The following is a 15,361-nucleotide window of genomic DNA, read 5'->3' on the forward strand; positions in this document are numbered from 1 at the left end:
AACACCCTTTGCTGCACTGGTATATTTCCCTCTATTTTTCTTTTTTTTTTTGCTGGCAGTTCCGTCAATACCCGCCAGCCTTTAAGAGACATCATGCAGCCAGGCATCTCGGCTTGCGGCCACACCATCCTGAACGCGCCCGATCTCGTCAGATCTCGGAAGCTAAACGGGGCAGGACCTGGTCAGTACATGAATGTGAGACCTCCTGGAAGTACCTGGTGCTGCTAGTTTTTACGTCTCCTGGGTAACTTTACCGTAGCTCTTAATACTCTCTATCTGTCTGGAGGAGATATAATTGAAGTATTGTACACGTACCCAGCTACTGTCAACACCCTTTGCTGCACTGATATTTTTCCATCCATTTTTCTTTTTTTTTTTTTTTTTGCTGGAAGTTCCGTCAATACCCGCCAACCTTTAAGAGACATCATGCAGCCAGGCCTTTCGGCTTGTGGCCACACCGTCCTGAATGCGCCCGATCTCGTCAGATCTCGGAAGCTAAACGGGGCAGGGCCTGGTCAGTACTTGGATGGGAGACCTCCTAGAAATACCAGGTGCTGCAAGCTGTTTACGTCTCCTGGGTAACTTCATCGTAGCTCTTAATACTCTCTTTCTGTCTGCAGGAGATATAATTGAAGAATTGTACACGTACCCAGCTACTTTCAACACCCTTTCCTGCACAGATATTTTTCCCTCCATTTTTCTTTTTTTTTTTTTTTTTTTTTTTGCTGGAAATTCCGTCAATACCCGCCAACCTTTAAGAGTCATCATTCAGCCAGGTCTCTCGGCTTGCGGCCACACCGTCCTGAATGCGCCCAATCTCGTCAGATTTCGGAAGCTAAACGGGGCAGGGCCTGGTCAGTACTTGGATGGGAGACCTCCTAGAAATACCAGGTGCTGCAAGCTTTTTACGTCTCCTGGGTAACTTCATCGTAGCTCTTAATACTCTCTTTCTGTCTCCAGGAGATATAATTGAAGAATTGTACACGTACCCGGCTACTTTCAACACCCTTTGCTGCACTGGTATATTTCCCTCTATTTTTCTTTTTTTTTTTTGCTGGCAGTTCCGTCAATACCCGCCAGCCTTTAAGAGACATCATGCAGCCAGGCATCTCGGCTTGCGGCCACACCATCCTGAACGCGCCCGATCTCGTCAGATCTCGGAAGCTAAACGGGGCAGGACCTGGTCAGTACATGAATGTGAGACCTCCTGGAAATACCTAGTGCTGCAAGCTTTTACGTCTCCTGGGTAACTTTATCGTAGCTCTTAATACTCTCTCTCTGTCTGGAGGAGATATAATTGAAGTATTGTACACGTATCCAGCTACTGTCAACACCCTTTGCTGCACTGATATTTTTCCATCCATTTTTCTTTTTTATTTTTTTATTTTTATTTTTTGCTGGAAGTTCCGTCAATACCCGCCATCCTTTAAGAGACATCATGCAGCCAGGCCTTTCGGCTTGTGGCCACACCGTCCTGAATGCGCCCGATCTCGTCAGATCTCGGAAGCTAAACGGGGCAGGGCCTGGTCAGTACTTGGATGGTAGACCTCCTAGAAATACCAGGTGCTGCAAGCTTTTTACGTCTCCTGGGTAACTTCATCGTAGCTCTTAATACTCTCTTTCTGTCTCCAGGAGATATAATTGAAGAATTGTACACGTACCCGGCTACTTTCAACACCCTTTCCTGCACTGATATTTTTCCCTCCATTTTTCTATTTTTTTTTTTTTTTTTTTTTGCTGGAAGTTCCGTCAATACCCGCCAACCTTTAAGAGACATCATGCAGCCAGGCCTTTCGGCTTGTGGCCACACCGTCCTGAATGCGCCCGATCTCGTCAGATCTCGGAAGCTAAACGGGGCAGGGCCTGGTCAGTACTTGGATGGGAGACCTCCTAGAAATACCAGGTGCTGCAAGCTTTTTACGTCTCCTGGGTAACTTCATCGTAGCTCTTAATACTCTCTTTCTGTCTCCAGGAGATATAATTGAAGAATTGTACACGTACCCGGCTACTTTCAACACCCTTTGCTGCACTGGTATATTTCCCTCTATTTTTCTTTTTTTTTTTGCTGGCAGTTCCGTCAATACCCGCCAGCCTTTAAGAGACATCATGCAGCCAGGCATCTCGGCTTGCGGCCACACCATCCTGAACGCGCCCGATCTCGTCAGATCTCGGAAGCTAAACGGGGCAGGACCTGGTCAGTACATGAATGTGAGACCTCCTGGAAGTACCTGGTGCTGCTAGCTTTTACGTCTCCTGGGTAACTTTATCGTAGCTCTTAATACTCTCTATCTGTCTGGAGGAGATATAATTGAAGTATTGTACACGTACCCAGCTACTGTCAACACCCTTTGCTGCACTGATATTTTTCCATCCATTTTTCTTTTTTTTTTTTTTTTTGCTGGAAGTTCCGTCAATACCCGCCAACCTTTAAGAGACATCATGCAGCCAGGCCTTTCGGCTTGTGGCCACACCGTCCTAAATGCGCCCGATCTCGTCAGATCTCGGAAGCTAAACGGCGCAGGGCCTGGTCAGTACTTGGATGGGAGACCTCCTAGAAATACCAGGTGCTGCAAGCTGTTTACGTCTCCTGGGTAACTTCATCGTAGCTCTTAATACTCTCTTTCTGTCTGCAGGAGATATAATTGAAGAATTGTACACGTACCCAGCTACTTTCAACACCCTTTCCTGCACAGATATTTTTCCCTCCATTTTTCTATTTTTTTTTTTTTTTTTTTTTGCTGGAAATTCCGTCAATACCCGCCAACCTTTAAGAGTCATCATTCAGCCAGGTCTCTCGGCTTGCGGCCACACCGTCCTGAATGCGCCCAATCTCGTCAGATTTCGGAAGCTAAAAGGGGCAGGGCATGGTCAGTACTTGGATGGGAGACCTCCTAGAAATACCAGGTGCTGCAAGCCTTTTACGTCTCCTGGGTAACTTCATCGTAGCTCTTAATACTCTCTTTCTGTCTCCAGGAGATATAATTGAAGAATTGTACACGTACCCGGCTACTTTCAACACCCTTTCCTGCACTGATATTTTTCCCTCCATTTTTCTATTTTTTTTTTTTTTTTTTTTGCTGGAAGTTCCGTCAATACCCGCCAACCTTTAAGAGACATCATGCAGCCAGGCCTTTCGGCGTGTGGCCACACCGTCCTGAATGCGCCCGATCTCGTCAGATCTCGGAAGCTAAACGGGGCAGGGCCTGGTCAGTACTTGGATGGGAGACCTCCTAGAAATACCAGGTGCTGCAAGCTTTTTACGTCTCCTGGGTAACTTCATCGTAGCTCTTAATACTCTCTTTCTGTCTCCAGGAGATATAATTGAAGAATTGTACACGTACCCGGCTACTTTCAACACCCTTTGCTGCACTGGTATATTTCCCTCTATTTTTCTTTTTTTTTTTTGCTGGCAGTTCCGTCAATACCCGCCAGCCTTTAAGAGACATCATGCAGCCAGGCATCTCGGCTTGCGGCCACACCATCCTGAACGCGCCCGATCTCGTCAGATCTCGGAAGCTAAACGGGGCAGGACCTGGTCAGTACATGAATGTGAGACCTCCTGGAAATACCTAGTGCTGCAAGCTTTTACGTCTCCTGGGTAACTTTATCGTAGCTCTTAATACTCTCTCTCTGTCTGGAGGAGATATAATTGAAGTATTGTACACGTATCCAGCTACTGTCAACACCCTTTGCTGCACTGATATTTTTCCATCCATTTTTCTTTTTTATTTTTTTATTTTTATTTTTTGCTGGAAGTTCCGTCAATACCCGCCATCCTTTAAGAGACATCATGCAGCCAGGCCTTTCGGCTTGTGGCCACACCGTCCTGAATGCGCCCGATCTCGTCAGATCTCGGAAGCTAAACGGGGCAGGGCCTGGTCAGTACTTGGATGGTAGACCTCCTAGAAATACCAGGTGCTGCAAGCTTTTTACGTCTCCTGGGTAACTTCATCGTAGCTCTTAATACTCTCTTTCTGTCTCCAGGAGATATAATTGAAGAATTGTACACGTACCCGGCTACTTTCAACACCCTTTCCTGCACTGATATTTTTCCCTCCATTTTTCTATTTTTTTTTTTTTTTTTTTTTGCTGGAAGTTCCGTAAATACCCGCCAACCTTTAAGAGACATCATGCAGCCAGGCCTTTCGGCTTGTGGCCACACCGTCCTGAATGCGCCCGATCTCGTCAGATCTCGGAAGCTAAACGGGGCAGGGCCTGGTCAGTACTTGGATGGGAGACCTCCTAGAAATACCAGGTGCTGCAAGCTTTTTACGTCTCCTGGGTAACTTCATCGTAGCTCTTAATACTCTCTTTCTGTCTCCAGGAGATATAATTGAAGAATTGTACACGTACCCGGCTACTTTCAACACCCTTTGCTGCACTGGTATATTTCCCTCTATTTTTCTTTTTTTTTTTGCTGGCAGTTCCGTCAATACCCGCCAGCCTTTAAGAGACATCATGCAGCCAGGCATCTCGGCTTGCGGCCACACCATCCTGAACGCGCCCGATCTCGTCAGATCTCGGAAGCTAAACGGGGCAGGACCTGGTCAGTACATGAATGTGAGACCTCCTGGAAGTACCTGGTGCTGCTAGCTTTTACGTCTCCTGGGTAACTTTATCGTAGCTCTTAATACTCTCTATCTGTCTGGAGGAGATATAATTGAAGTATTGTACACGTACCCAGCTACTGTCAACACCCTTTGCTGCACTGATATTTTTCCATCCATTTTTCTTTTTTTTTTTTTTTTTGCTGGAAGTTCCGTCAATACCCGCCAACCTTTAAGAGACATCATGCAGCCAGGCCTTTTGGCTTGCGGCCACACCGTCCTGAACGCGCCCGATCGCGTAAGATCTCGGAAGCTAAACGGGGCAGGACCTGGTCAGTACTTGGATGGGATTCCTCCTGGAAATACCTGGTGCTGCAAGCTTTTACGTGTCCTGGGTAACTTTATCGTAGCTCTTAATTCTCTCTTTCTGTCTGCAGGAGATTTAATTGAAGAATTGTACACGTACCCAGCTACTGTCAACACCCTTTGCTGCACTGATATTTTTCCATCCATTTTTCTTTTTTTTTTTTTTTTTTTTTTTGCTGGAAGTTCCGTCAATACCCGCCAACCTTTAAGAGACATCATTCAGCCAGGCCTCTCGGCTTGCGGCCACACCGTCCTGAATGCGCCCAATCTCGTCAGATCTCGGAAGCTAAACGGGGCAGGGCCTGGTCAGTACTTGGATGGGAGACCTCCTAGAAATACCAGGTGCTGCAAGCCTTTTACGTCTCCTGGGTAACTTCATCGTAGCTCTTAATACTCTCTTTCTGTCTCCAGGAGATATAATTGAAGAATTGTACACGTACTACGCTACTTTCAACACCCTTTGCTGCACTGATATTTTTCCCTCCATTTTTCTTTTTATTTTATTTTTTTGCTGGAAGTTCCGTCAATATCCGCCAGCCTTTAAGAGACATCATGCAGCCAGGCCTCTTGGCTTGTAGTCACACCGTCCTGAATGCGCCCGATCATATCAGATTTCGGAAGCTAAACGGGGCAGGGCCTGGTCAGTACATGGATGTGTGACCTCCTGGAAATACCAGGTGCTGCAAGCTTTTTACGTCTCCTGGGTAACTTCATCGTAGCTCTTAATACTCTCTTTCTGTCTCCAGGAGATATAATTGAAGAATTGTACACGTACCCGGCTACTTTCAACACCCTTTGCTGCACTGATATTTTTCCCTCCATTTTTCTATTTTTTTTTTTTTTTTTTTTGCTGGAAGTTCCGTCAATACCCGCCAGCCTTTAAGAGACATCATGCAGCCAGGCATCTCGGCTTGCGGCCACACCATCCTGAACGCGCCCGATCTCGTCAGATCTCGGAAGCTAAACGGGGCAGGACCTGGTCAGTACATGAATGTGAGACCTCCTGGAAATACCTAGTGCTGCAAGCTTTTACGTCTCCTGGGTAACTTTATCGTAGCTCTTAATACTCTCTCTTTGTCTGGAGGAGATATAATTGAAGTATTGTACACGTATCCAGCTACTGTCAACACCCTTTGCTGCACTGATATTTTTCCATCCATTTTTCTTTTTTATTTTTTTATTTTTATTTTTTGCTGGAAGTTCCGTCAATACCCGCCAACCTTTAAGAGACATCATGCAGCCAGGCCTTTCGGCTTGTGGCCACACCGTCCTGAATGCGCCCGATCTCGTCAGATCTCGGAAGCTAAACGGGGCAGGACCTGGTCAGTACTTGGATGGGAGACCTCCTGGAAATACCTGGTGCTGCAAGCTTTTACGTCTCCTGGGTAACTTTATCGTAGCTCTTAATTCTCTCTTTCTGTCTGGAGGAGATATAATTGAAGAATTGTACACGTACCCGGCTACTTTCAACACCCTTTGCTGCACTGATATTTTTCCCTCCATTTTTCTATTTTTTTTTTTTTTTTTTTTTGCTGGAAGTTCCGTCAATACCCGCCAGCCTTTAAGAGACATCATGCAGCCAGGCATCTCGGCTTGCGGCCACACCATCCTGAACGCGCCCGATCTCGTCAGATCTCGGAAGCTAAACGGGGCAGGACCTGGTCAGTACATGAATGTGAGACCTCCTGGAAATACCTAGTGCTGCAAGCTTTTACGTCTCCTGGGTAACTTTATCGTAGCTCTTAATACTCTCTCTCTGTCTGGAGGAGATATACTTGAAGTATTGTACACGTATCCAGCTACTGTCAACACCCTTTGCTGCACTGATATTTTTCCATCCATTTTTCTTTTTTATTTTTTTATTTTTATTTTTTGATGGAAGTCCCGTCAATACCCGCCAACCTTTAAGAGACATCATGCAGCCAGGCCTTTCGGCTTGTGGCCACACCGTCTTGAATGCGCCCGATCTCGTCAGATCTCGGAAGCTAAACGGGGCAGGGCCTGGTCAGTACTTGGATGGTAGACCTCCTAGAAATACCAGGTGCTGCAAGCTTTTACGTCTCCTGGGTAACTTCATCGTAGCTCTTAATACTCTCTTTCTGTCTCCAGGAGATATAATTGAAGAATTGTACACGTACCCGGCTACTTTCAACACCCTTTCCTGCACTGATATTTTTCCCTCCATTTTTCTATTTTTTTTTTTTTTTTTTTGCTGGAAGTTCCGTCAATACCCGCCAACCTTTAAGAGACATCATGCAGCCAGGCCTTTCGGCTTGTGGCCACACCGTCCTGAATGCGCCCGATCTCGTCAGATCTCGGAAGCTAAACGGGGCAGGGCCTGGTCAGTACTTGGATGGGAGACCTCCTAGAAATACCAGGTGCTGCAAGCTTTTTACGTCTCCTGGGTAACTTCATCGTAGCTCTTAATACTCTCTTTCTGTCTCCAGGAGATATAATTGAAGAATTGTACACGTACCCGGCTACTTTCAACACCCTTTGCTGCACTGGTATATTTCCCTCTATTTTTCTTTTTTTTTTTTGCTGGCAGTTCCGTCAATACCCGCCAGCCTTTAAGAGACATCATGCAGCCAGGCATCTCGGCTTGCGGCCACACCATCCTGAACGCGCCCGATCTCGTCAGATCTCGGAAGCTAAACGGGGCAGGACCTGGTCAGTACATGAATGTGAGACCTCCTGGAAGTACCTGGTGCTGCTAGCTTTTACGTCTCCTGGGTAACTTTATCGTAGCTCTTAATACTCTCTATCTGTCTGGAGGAGATATAATTGAAGTATTGTACACGTACCCAGCTACTGTCAACACCCTTTGCTGCACTGATATTTTTCCATCCATTTTTCTTTTTTTTTTTTTTTTTTTTTTTTTTTTTTGCTGGAAGTTCCGTCAATACCCGCCAACCTTTAAGAGACATCATGCAGCCAGGCCTTTCGGCTTGTGGCCACACCGTCCTGAATGCGCCCGATCTCGTCAGATCTCGGAAGCTAAACGGGGTAGGGCCTGGTCAGTACTTGGATGGGAGACCTCCTAGAAATACCAGGTGCTGCAAGCTGTTTACGTCTCCTGGGTAACTTCATCGTAGCTCTTAATACTCTCTTTCTGTCTGCAGGAGATATAATTGAAGAATTGTACACGTACCCAGCTACTTTCAACACCCTTTCCTGCACAGATATTTTTCCCTCCATTTTTCTATTTTTTTTTTTTTTTTTTTTGCTGGAAATTCCGTCAATACCCGCCAACCTTTAAGAGTCATCATTCAGCCAGGTCTCTCGGCTTGCGGCCACACCGTCCTGAGTGCGCCCAATCTCGTCAGATTTCGGAAGCTAAACGGGGCAGGGCCTGGTCAGTACTTGGATGGGAGACCTCCTAGAAATACCAGGTGCTGCAAGCCTTTTACGTCTCCTGGGTAACTTCATCGTAGCTCTTAATACTCTCTTTCTGTCTCCAGGAGATATAATTGAAGAATTGTACACGTACTAGGCTACTTTCAACACCCTTTGCTGCACTGATATTTTTCCCTCCATTTTTCTTTTTATTTTATTTTTTTGCTGGAAGTTCCGTCAATATCCGCCAGCCTTTAAGAGACATCATGCAGCCAGGCCTCTTGGCTTGTAGTCACACCGTCCTGAATGCGCCCGATCATATCAGATTTCGGAAGCTAAACGGGGCAGGGCCTGGTCAGTACATGGATGTGTGACCTCCTGGAAATACCAGGTGCTGCAAGCTTTTTACGTCTCCTGGGTAACTGCATCGTAGCTCTTAATTCTCTCTTTCTGTCTGGAGGAGATATAATTGAAGAATTGTACACGTACCCGGCTACTTTCAACACCCTTTGCTGCACTGATATTTTTCCCTCTATTTTTCTTTTTTTTTTTTTGCTGGAAATTCCGTCAATACCCGCCATCCTTTAAGAGACATCATGCAGCCAGGCATCTCGGCTTGCGGCCACACCATACTGAACGCGCCCGATCTCGTCAGATCTCGGAAGCTAAACGGGGCAGGACCTGGTTAGTACATGAATGTGAGACCGACTGGAAATACCTAGTGCTGCAAGCTTTTACGTCTCCTGGGTAACTTTATCGTAGCTCTTAATACTCTCTATCTGTCTGGAGGAGATATAATTGAAGAATTGTACATGTACCCGGCTACTTTCAACACCCTTTGCTGCACTGATATTTTTCCCTCCCTTTTTCTATTTTTTTTTTTTTTTTTTGCTGGAAGTTCCGTCAATACCCGCCAGCCTTTAAGAGACATCATGCAGCCAGGCCTCTTGGCTTGCGGCCACACCGTCCTGAACGCGCCTGATCTCATCAGATCTCGGAAGCTAAATGGGGCAGGGCCTAGACAGTACTTGGATGGGTGACATCCTGGAAATACCAGGTGCTGCAAGCTTTTTACGTCCCCTGGGTAACTTCATCGTAGCTCTTAATACTCTCTTTCAGTCTGGAGGAGATATAATTAAAGAATTGTACACGTACCCGGCTACTTTCAACACACTTTGCTGCACTGATATGTTTCCCACCATTTTTCTTTTTTCTTTTTTTTTTTTGCTGGAAGTTCCGTCAATACCCGCCAACCTTTAAGAGACATCAATGCAGCCAGGCGTCTCGGCTTGTGGCCACACCGTCCTGAATGCGCCCGATCTCGTCAGATCTCGGAAGCTAAACGGGGCAGGGCCTGGTCAGTACTTGGATGGGTGACCTCCTGGAAATACCAGGTGCTGCAAGCTTTTTACTTCTCCTGGGTAACTTTATCGTAGCTCTTAATACTCTCTTTCTGTCTGGAGGAGATATAATTGAAGAATTGTACACGTACCCGGCTACTTTCAACACCCTTTCCTGCACTGATATTTTTCCCTCCATTTTTCTATTTTTTTTTTTTTTTTATGCTGGAAATTCCGTCAATACCCGCCAGCCTTTAAGAGACATCATGCAGCCAGGCGTCTCGGCTTGTGGCCACACCGTCCTGAACGCGCCCGATCTCGTCAGATCTCAGAAACTAAACGGGGCAGGACCTGGTCAGTACTTGGATGGGAGACCTCCTGGAAGTACCAGGTGCTGCAAGCTTTTTACGTCACCTGGGGAACTTCGTCGTAGCTTTTAATACTCTCTTTCTGTCTGGAGGAGATTTAATTGAAGAATTGTACACGTACCCGGCTACTTTCAACACCCTTTACTGCACAGATATTTTTCCCTCCATTTTTTTTTTTTCTTTTTTTTTTTTGCTGGAAGTTCCGTCAATACCCTCCAGCCTTTAAGAGACATCATGCAGCCAGGCTGCTTGGCTTGCGGCCACACCGTCCTGAACGCGGTCGATCTCATCAGATCTCGGAAGCTAAACGGTGCAGGGCCTCGTCAGTACTTGGATGGGTGACCTCCTGGAAATACCAGGTGCTGCAAGCTTTTTCGTCTCCTGGGTAACTTCATCGTAGCTTTTAATACTCTATTTCTGTCTGGAGGAGATATAATTAAAGAACTGTACACGTACCCGGCTACTTTCAACACCCTTTGCTGCACTGATATTTTTCCCGCCATTTTTCTTTTTCTTTTTTCTTTTTTCTGGAAGTTCCATCAATATCCGCCAGCCTTTAAGAGACATCATGCAACCAGGCATCTCGGCTTGCGGACACACAGACCTGAACGCGCCCGATCTCATCAGATCTCGGAAACGAAACGGGGCAGGACCTGGTCAGTACTTGAATGTGAGACCTCCTAGAAAAACCTGGTGCTACAAGCTTTTACGTCTCCTGGGTAACTTCATCGTAGCTCTTTATACTCTCTTTCTGTCTGGAGGAGATATAATTGAAGTATTGTACACGTACCCGGCTACTTTTAACACCCTTTGCTGCACTGATATTTTTCCCTCCATTTTTCTTTTTTCATTTTTTTTTGCTGGAAGTTCTGTCAATATCCTCCAGCCATTTAGAGACATCATGCAGCCAGGCCTCTTGGCTTGCGGCCACACCGTCCTGAACGCGCCCGATCTCGTCAGACCTTGGAAACTAAACGGGCCAGGGCCTGGTTAGTACTTGGATGGGTGACCTCCTGGAAATACCAGGTGATGCAAGCTTTTTACGTATCCTGTGTAACTTCATCGTAGCTCTTAATACTCTCTTTCAGTCTGGAGGAGATATAATTGAAGAATTGTACACGTACCCAGCTACTTTCAACACCCTTTGCTGCACTGATATTTTTCCCTCCGTTTTTCTTTTTTTTTTTTTTTTGCTGGAAGTTCCATCAATACCCTCCAGCCTTTAAGAGACATCATACAGCCAGGCCTCTTGGCTTGCAACCACACCGTCCTGAACGTGCCCCATCTCGTCAGATCTCGGAAGCTAAACGGGGCAGGGCCTGGTCATTACTTGAATGTGGGACCTCCTGGAAATACCTGGTTCTGCAAGCTTTTTACGTCTCCTGGGTAACTATATCGTAGCTCTTAATACTCTCTTTCTGTCTGGAGGAGATATAATTGAAGTATTGTACACGTACCTGGCTACTTTCAACATCCTTTGCTGCACTGATATTTTTCCCTCCGTTTTTCTTTTTTTTTTTTTTTGCTGGAAGTTCCGTCAATACCCGCCAACCATTAAGAGACATCATGCAACCAGGCCTCTCGGCTTGTGTCCACACCGTCCTGAACGCGCTCGATCTCGTCAGATCGCGTAAGCTGAACGGGGCAGGTCCTGGTCAGTACTTGGATGGGTGACCTCCTGGAAATACCAGGTGCTGCAAGCTTTATACGTCTCTTGGGTAACTTCATCGTAGCACGTAATACTCTCTTTCTGTCTGGAGGAGATATAATTGAAGTATTGTACACGTACCCGGCTACTTTTAACACCCTTTGCTGCACTGATATTTTTCCCTCCATTTTTCTTTTTTCATTTTTTTTTGCTGGAAGTTCTGTCAATATCCTCCAGCCATTTAGAGACATCATGCAGCCAGGCCTCTTGGCTTGCGGCCACACCGTCCTGAACGCGCCCGATCTCGTCAGACCTTGGAAACTAAACGGGCCAGGGCCTGGTTAGTACTTGGATGGGTGACCTCCTGGAAATACCAGGTGATGCAAGCTTTTTACGTATCCTGTGTAACTTCATCGTAGCTCTTAATACTCTCTTTCAGTCTGGAGGAGATATAATTGAAGAATTGTACACGTACCCGGCTACTTTCAACACCCTTTGCTGCACTGATATTTTTCCCTCCGTTTTTCTTTTTTTTTTTTTTTTGGCTGGAAGTTCCATCAATACCCTCCAGCCTTTAAGAGACATCATACAGCCAGGCCTCTTGGCTTGCAACCACACCGTCCTGAACGCGCCCCATCTCGTCAGATCTCGGAAGCTAAACGGGGCAGGGCCTGGTCATTACTTGAATGTGGGACCTCCTGGAAATACCTGGTTCTGCAAGCTTTTTACGTCTCCTGGGTAACTATATCGTAGCTCTTAATACTCTCTTTCTGTCTGGAGGAGATATAATTGAAGTATTGTACACGTACCTGGCTACTTTCAACATCCTTTGCTGCACTGATATTTTTCCCTCCGTTTTTCTTTTTTTTTTTTTTTGCTGGAAGTTCCGTCAATACCCGCCAACCATTAAGAGACATCATGCAACCAGGCCTCTCGGCTTGTGTCCACACCGTCCTGAACGCGCTCGATCTCGTCAGATCGCGTAAGCTGAACGGGGCAGGTCCTGGTCAGTACTTGGATGGGTGACCTCCTGGAAATACCAGGTGCTGCAAGCTTTATACGTCTCTTGGGTAACTTCATCGTAGCTCGTAATACTCTCTTTCAGTCTGGAGGAGATATAATTGAAGAATTGTACACATACCCGGCTACTTTCAACACCCTTTGCTGCACTGATATTTTTTCCTCCATTTTTCTTTTTTCTTTTTTTTTTTGCCGGAAGTTCCGTCAATACCCTCCAGCCTTTAAGAGACATCATGCAGCCAGGATGCTTGGCTTGCGGCCACACCGTCCTGAACGCGGTCGATCTCATCAGATCTCGGAAGCTAAACGGTGCAGGGCCTCGTCAGTACTTGGATGGGTGACCTCCTGGAAATACCAGGTGCTGCAAGCTTTTTCGTCTCCTGGGTAACTTCATCGTTGCTTTTAATACTCTATTTCTGTCTGGAGGAGATATAATTGAAGAATTGTACACGTACCCGGCTACTTTCAACACCCTTTGCTGCACTGATATTTTTCCCGCCATTTTTATTTTTATTTTTTCTTTTTTCTGGAAGTTCCATCAATATCCGCCAGCCTTTAAGAGACATCATGCAACCAGGCATCTCGGCTTGCGGACACACAGACCTGAACGCGCCCGATCTCGTCAGATCTCGGAAACGAAACGGGGCAGGACCTGGTCAGTACTTGGATGGGAGATCTCCTGGAAATACCAGGTGCTGCCAGCTTTTTACGTCTGCTGGGTAACTTTATCGTAGCTCTTAATACTCTCTTTCAGTCTGGAGGAGATATAATTGAAATATTGTACACGTACCCGGTTACTTTCAACACCCTTTGCTGCACTGATATTTTTCCCTCCATTTTTCTTTTTTCTTCATTATTTTGCTGGAAGTTCCGTCAATATCCTCCAGCCTTTAAGAGACATCATGTAGCCAGGCCTCTTGGCATGCGGACACATTGTCCTGAATGCGCCCGATCTCATCAGATCTCGGAAGCTAAACGGGGCAGGACCTGGTCAGTACTTGAATGTGAGACCTCCTAGAAAAACCTGGTGCTGCAAGCTTTTTACGTCTCCTGGGTAACTATATCGTAGCTCTTAATACTCTCTTTCTGTCTGGAGGAGATATAATTGAAGTATTGTACACGTACCTGGCTACTTTCAACATCCTTTGCTGCACTGATATTTTTCCCTCCGTTTTTCTTTTTTTTTTTTTTTGCTGGAAGTTCCGTCAATACCCGCCAACCATTAAGAGACATCATGCAGCCAGGCCTCTCGGCTTGTGTCCACACCGTCCTGAACGCGCTCGATCTCGTCAGATCGCGTAAGCTGAACGGGGCAGGTCCTGGTCAGTACTTGGATGGGTGACCTCCTGGAAATACCAGGTGCTGCAAGCTTTATACGTCTCTTGGGTAACTTCATCGTAGCTCGTAATACTCTCTTTCAGTCTGGAGGAGATATAATTGAAGTATTGTACACTTTGTCTTAGGGACAGTCTGGCTAGCAGTGACTGAGTGGTTGACAGACGACAAGCATCGGAATGTACGTGCTCTGTGATGTCATAGCAGTCAGCTGAGAGAGGCTCGTGATGTCATCGCTGAGCTGTCTGTCTGTCTGTCTGTCTGTCTCTCTCTCTCTCTTTCTCTCTCTCTCTCTCTCTCTCTCTCTTCCTCTCAATTCAATTCATTTGTATTGTCAAAGCAATTGGACATACATACATACATATATATATATATATATATATACATACATATATACATCTATACATGCTAGAAAGTCATTACAATGTTATCTTAAAGGCTAACTAAGCAGAACATATATCATTATAGAACAGAGTTCATAGGTCAACACATGGTTTTAGGGAACAGGCACGTAGGTCATACCGTTTGACAATGTCTCCAAGGTTCTCATCGTAAATAACAAACAGAAATCAAACTATCTTCTGGGCTGACCTTCTAGCTTGACCGTATCTTTCTTAAGTATACAAGAGAGAAAAACAGGTGTAAGAAAATAATTTCTAATTTTCCTTCTACACATATATACATACATACATACATATGTAGCGTTATGTTGGGTGTATTTTGATAAGAGCATTTGGGCTCTGAGCTGAAGCACTGATCTAAAGAAGACCTCTCCCCCCCCAAAGTTATCAGATTTCCTTAGCTCATCAGCTTGGAACTGGTTTGCATCAAAGTGACAGTTTTGGGGAGGATGGCACCGAGAAGAGGCCAAATAGTTTGGAATTCTGCTATGAGATGTCTGGAGAAAGGGGCCTGTAGGTGATAAAAACTCTTTGAAGTGGATGAGAGCCGAAATCCCGACATAGAGCTACGAACCCAGGCCAACCGGCATTTCCAAAAGATGGCATGGATTGACATCAGTCATAAATAAAGCCTCCCTCCAATAGGACACTTGGGGCTGAAACCGAAATCCAATCTCAAGAACTCAGGGACCAATCACCTACTGATCTGACAGACTATAAGGAACAGCGGACAGTCTTTCTCTCTCTCTCTCTCTCACCTGAACCAGAATCTCGCTGCCACAGCTCAACCTGTAGCTCTGTTGCCAGAACCGGAATCAGAAACCAACCAAGTCTTTGCCGGCAACAGAAGAGTTAAACTGGGAGAAGGAGATTGAGCGAAGAATTATTTTAAAGGACTTTATTAAATAAATAACTTCACAGACCCACCTGATCAGTGGAGTTTTACAGCTGGACAATTGACTAAGTCGACTGAATACGAAAGTGTCAGTCACTTAAATAG

General features: G+C 45.8%; 12 non-coding genes and 29 pseudogenes across 12 annotated transcripts; all 41 read left to right on the forward strand.

The window, feature by feature from the left end:
* The first annotated feature begins 111 nt into the window (after positions 1 to 111).
* LOC136768872 (uncharacterized) lies at positions 112 to 230 on the forward strand (annotated as a pseudogene).
* Positions 231 to 444: 214 nt separating this feature from the next.
* On the forward strand, positions 445 to 563 carry LOC136769582 (5S ribosomal RNA). Its single transcript, XR_010822283.1, has one exon. It is a non-coding gene; the product is annotated as a 5S ribosomal RNA (ribosomal RNA).
* Positions 564 to 784: 221 nt separating this feature from the next.
* LOC136769404 (uncharacterized) lies at positions 785 to 903 on the forward strand (annotated as a pseudogene).
* A 210-nt stretch (positions 904 to 1,113) lies between these two features.
* On the forward strand, positions 1,114 to 1,232 carry LOC136769626 (uncharacterized; annotated as a pseudogene).
* A 224-nt stretch (positions 1,233 to 1,456) lies between these two features.
* LOC136769249 (5S ribosomal RNA) lies at positions 1,457 to 1,575 on the forward strand. The gene has a single exon (XR_010822206.1). It is a non-coding gene; the product is annotated as a 5S ribosomal RNA (ribosomal RNA).
* Positions 1,576 to 1,796: 221 nt separating this feature from the next.
* On the forward strand, positions 1,797 to 1,915 carry LOC136769593 (5S ribosomal RNA). Its single transcript, XR_010822284.1, has one exon. It is a non-coding gene; the product is annotated as a 5S ribosomal RNA (ribosomal RNA).
* Positions 1,916 to 2,124: 209 nt separating this feature from the next.
* Positions 2,125 to 2,243, forward strand: LOC136769623 (uncharacterized; annotated as a pseudogene).
* Positions 2,244 to 2,457: 214 nt separating this feature from the next.
* LOC136769434 (uncharacterized) lies at positions 2,458 to 2,576 on the forward strand (annotated as a pseudogene).
* Positions 2,577 to 2,797: 221 nt separating this feature from the next.
* On the forward strand, positions 2,798 to 2,916 carry LOC136769671 (uncharacterized; annotated as a pseudogene).
* A 220-nt stretch (positions 2,917 to 3,136) lies between these two features.
* Positions 3,137 to 3,255, forward strand: LOC136769266 (5S ribosomal RNA). Its single transcript, XR_010822223.1, has one exon. It is a non-coding gene; the product is annotated as a 5S ribosomal RNA (ribosomal RNA).
* Positions 3,256 to 3,465: 210 nt separating this feature from the next.
* LOC136769628 (uncharacterized) lies at positions 3,466 to 3,584 on the forward strand (annotated as a pseudogene).
* A 224-nt stretch (positions 3,585 to 3,808) lies between these two features.
* LOC136769250 (5S ribosomal RNA) lies at positions 3,809 to 3,927 on the forward strand. The gene has a single exon (XR_010822207.1). It is a non-coding gene; the product is annotated as a 5S ribosomal RNA (ribosomal RNA).
* A 221-nt stretch (positions 3,928 to 4,148) lies between these two features.
* On the forward strand, positions 4,149 to 4,267 carry LOC136769605 (5S ribosomal RNA). The gene has a single exon (XR_010822285.1). It is a non-coding gene; the product is annotated as a 5S ribosomal RNA (ribosomal RNA).
* Positions 4,268 to 4,476: 209 nt separating this feature from the next.
* LOC136769624 (uncharacterized) lies at positions 4,477 to 4,595 on the forward strand (annotated as a pseudogene).
* Positions 4,596 to 4,809: 214 nt separating this feature from the next.
* LOC136769401 (uncharacterized) lies at positions 4,810 to 4,928 on the forward strand (annotated as a pseudogene).
* Positions 4,929 to 5,148: 220 nt separating this feature from the next.
* On the forward strand, positions 5,149 to 5,267 carry LOC136769253 (5S ribosomal RNA). Its single transcript, XR_010822210.1, has one exon. It is a non-coding gene; the product is annotated as a 5S ribosomal RNA (ribosomal RNA).
* Positions 5,268 to 5,483: 216 nt separating this feature from the next.
* Positions 5,484 to 5,602, forward strand: LOC136769656 (uncharacterized; annotated as a pseudogene).
* Positions 5,603 to 5,822: 220 nt separating this feature from the next.
* On the forward strand, positions 5,823 to 5,941 carry LOC136769629 (uncharacterized; annotated as a pseudogene).
* A 224-nt stretch (positions 5,942 to 6,165) lies between these two features.
* LOC136769512 (5S ribosomal RNA) lies at positions 6,166 to 6,284 on the forward strand. The gene has a single exon (XR_010822276.1). It is a non-coding gene; the product is annotated as a 5S ribosomal RNA (ribosomal RNA).
* Positions 6,285 to 6,504: 220 nt separating this feature from the next.
* Positions 6,505 to 6,623, forward strand: LOC136769630 (uncharacterized; annotated as a pseudogene).
* A 224-nt stretch (positions 6,624 to 6,847) lies between these two features.
* On the forward strand, positions 6,848 to 6,966 carry LOC136769301 (5S ribosomal RNA). The gene has a single exon (XR_010822256.1). It is a non-coding gene; the product is annotated as a 5S ribosomal RNA (ribosomal RNA).
* A 218-nt stretch (positions 6,967 to 7,184) lies between these two features.
* Positions 7,185 to 7,303, forward strand: LOC136769616 (5S ribosomal RNA). The gene has a single exon (XR_010822286.1). It is a non-coding gene; the product is annotated as a 5S ribosomal RNA (ribosomal RNA).
* Positions 7,304 to 7,513: 210 nt separating this feature from the next.
* LOC136769625 (uncharacterized) lies at positions 7,514 to 7,632 on the forward strand (annotated as a pseudogene).
* Positions 7,633 to 7,859: 227 nt separating this feature from the next.
* LOC136769432 (5S ribosomal RNA) lies at positions 7,860 to 7,978 on the forward strand. The gene has a single exon (XR_010822269.1). It is a non-coding gene; the product is annotated as a 5S ribosomal RNA (ribosomal RNA).
* Positions 7,979 to 8,198: 220 nt separating this feature from the next.
* On the forward strand, positions 8,199 to 8,317 carry LOC136769453 (uncharacterized; annotated as a pseudogene).
* A 216-nt stretch (positions 8,318 to 8,533) lies between these two features.
* On the forward strand, positions 8,534 to 8,652 carry LOC136769657 (uncharacterized; annotated as a pseudogene).
* Positions 8,653 to 8,863: 211 nt separating this feature from the next.
* Positions 8,864 to 8,982, forward strand: LOC136768933 (uncharacterized; annotated as a pseudogene).
* A 217-nt stretch (positions 8,983 to 9,199) lies between these two features.
* Positions 9,200 to 9,318, forward strand: LOC136769509 (uncharacterized; annotated as a pseudogene).
* A 218-nt stretch (positions 9,319 to 9,536) lies between these two features.
* LOC136768930 (5S ribosomal RNA) lies at positions 9,537 to 9,655 on the forward strand. The gene has a single exon (XR_010822048.1). It is a non-coding gene; the product is annotated as a 5S ribosomal RNA (ribosomal RNA).
* A 218-nt stretch (positions 9,656 to 9,873) lies between these two features.
* Positions 9,874 to 9,992, forward strand: LOC136769510 (uncharacterized; annotated as a pseudogene).
* A 217-nt stretch (positions 9,993 to 10,209) lies between these two features.
* LOC136769554 (uncharacterized) lies at positions 10,210 to 10,328 on the forward strand (annotated as a pseudogene).
* Positions 10,329 to 10,876: 548 nt separating this feature from the next.
* LOC136769457 (uncharacterized) lies at positions 10,877 to 10,995 on the forward strand (annotated as a pseudogene).
* Positions 10,996 to 11,209: 214 nt separating this feature from the next.
* LOC136769067 (uncharacterized) lies at positions 11,210 to 11,328 on the forward strand (annotated as a pseudogene).
* Positions 11,329 to 11,541: 213 nt separating this feature from the next.
* Positions 11,542 to 11,660, forward strand: LOC136768934 (uncharacterized; annotated as a pseudogene).
* A 215-nt stretch (positions 11,661 to 11,875) lies between these two features.
* Positions 11,876 to 11,994, forward strand: LOC136769458 (uncharacterized; annotated as a pseudogene).
* A 215-nt stretch (positions 11,995 to 12,209) lies between these two features.
* On the forward strand, positions 12,210 to 12,328 carry LOC136769032 (uncharacterized; annotated as a pseudogene).
* Positions 12,329 to 12,541: 213 nt separating this feature from the next.
* Positions 12,542 to 12,660, forward strand: LOC136768935 (uncharacterized; annotated as a pseudogene).
* A 216-nt stretch (positions 12,661 to 12,876) lies between these two features.
* LOC136769555 (uncharacterized) lies at positions 12,877 to 12,995 on the forward strand (annotated as a pseudogene).
* Positions 12,996 to 13,210: 215 nt separating this feature from the next.
* Positions 13,211 to 13,329, forward strand: LOC136769001 (uncharacterized; annotated as a pseudogene).
* Positions 13,330 to 13,545: 216 nt separating this feature from the next.
* LOC136768962 (uncharacterized) lies at positions 13,546 to 13,664 on the forward strand (annotated as a pseudogene).
* Positions 13,665 to 13,877: 213 nt separating this feature from the next.
* On the forward strand, positions 13,878 to 13,996 carry LOC136768937 (uncharacterized; annotated as a pseudogene).
* Positions 13,997 to 15,361: the final 1,365 nt, after the last annotated feature.

The sequence above is a fragment of the Amia ocellicauda genome, chromosome 14, assembly GCF_036373705.1.
Source record: "Amia ocellicauda isolate fAmiCal2 chromosome 14, fAmiCal2.hap1, whole genome shotgun sequence".
Lineage (NCBI taxonomy): Eukaryota > Metazoa > Chordata > Actinopteri > Amiiformes > Amiidae > Amia > Amia ocellicauda.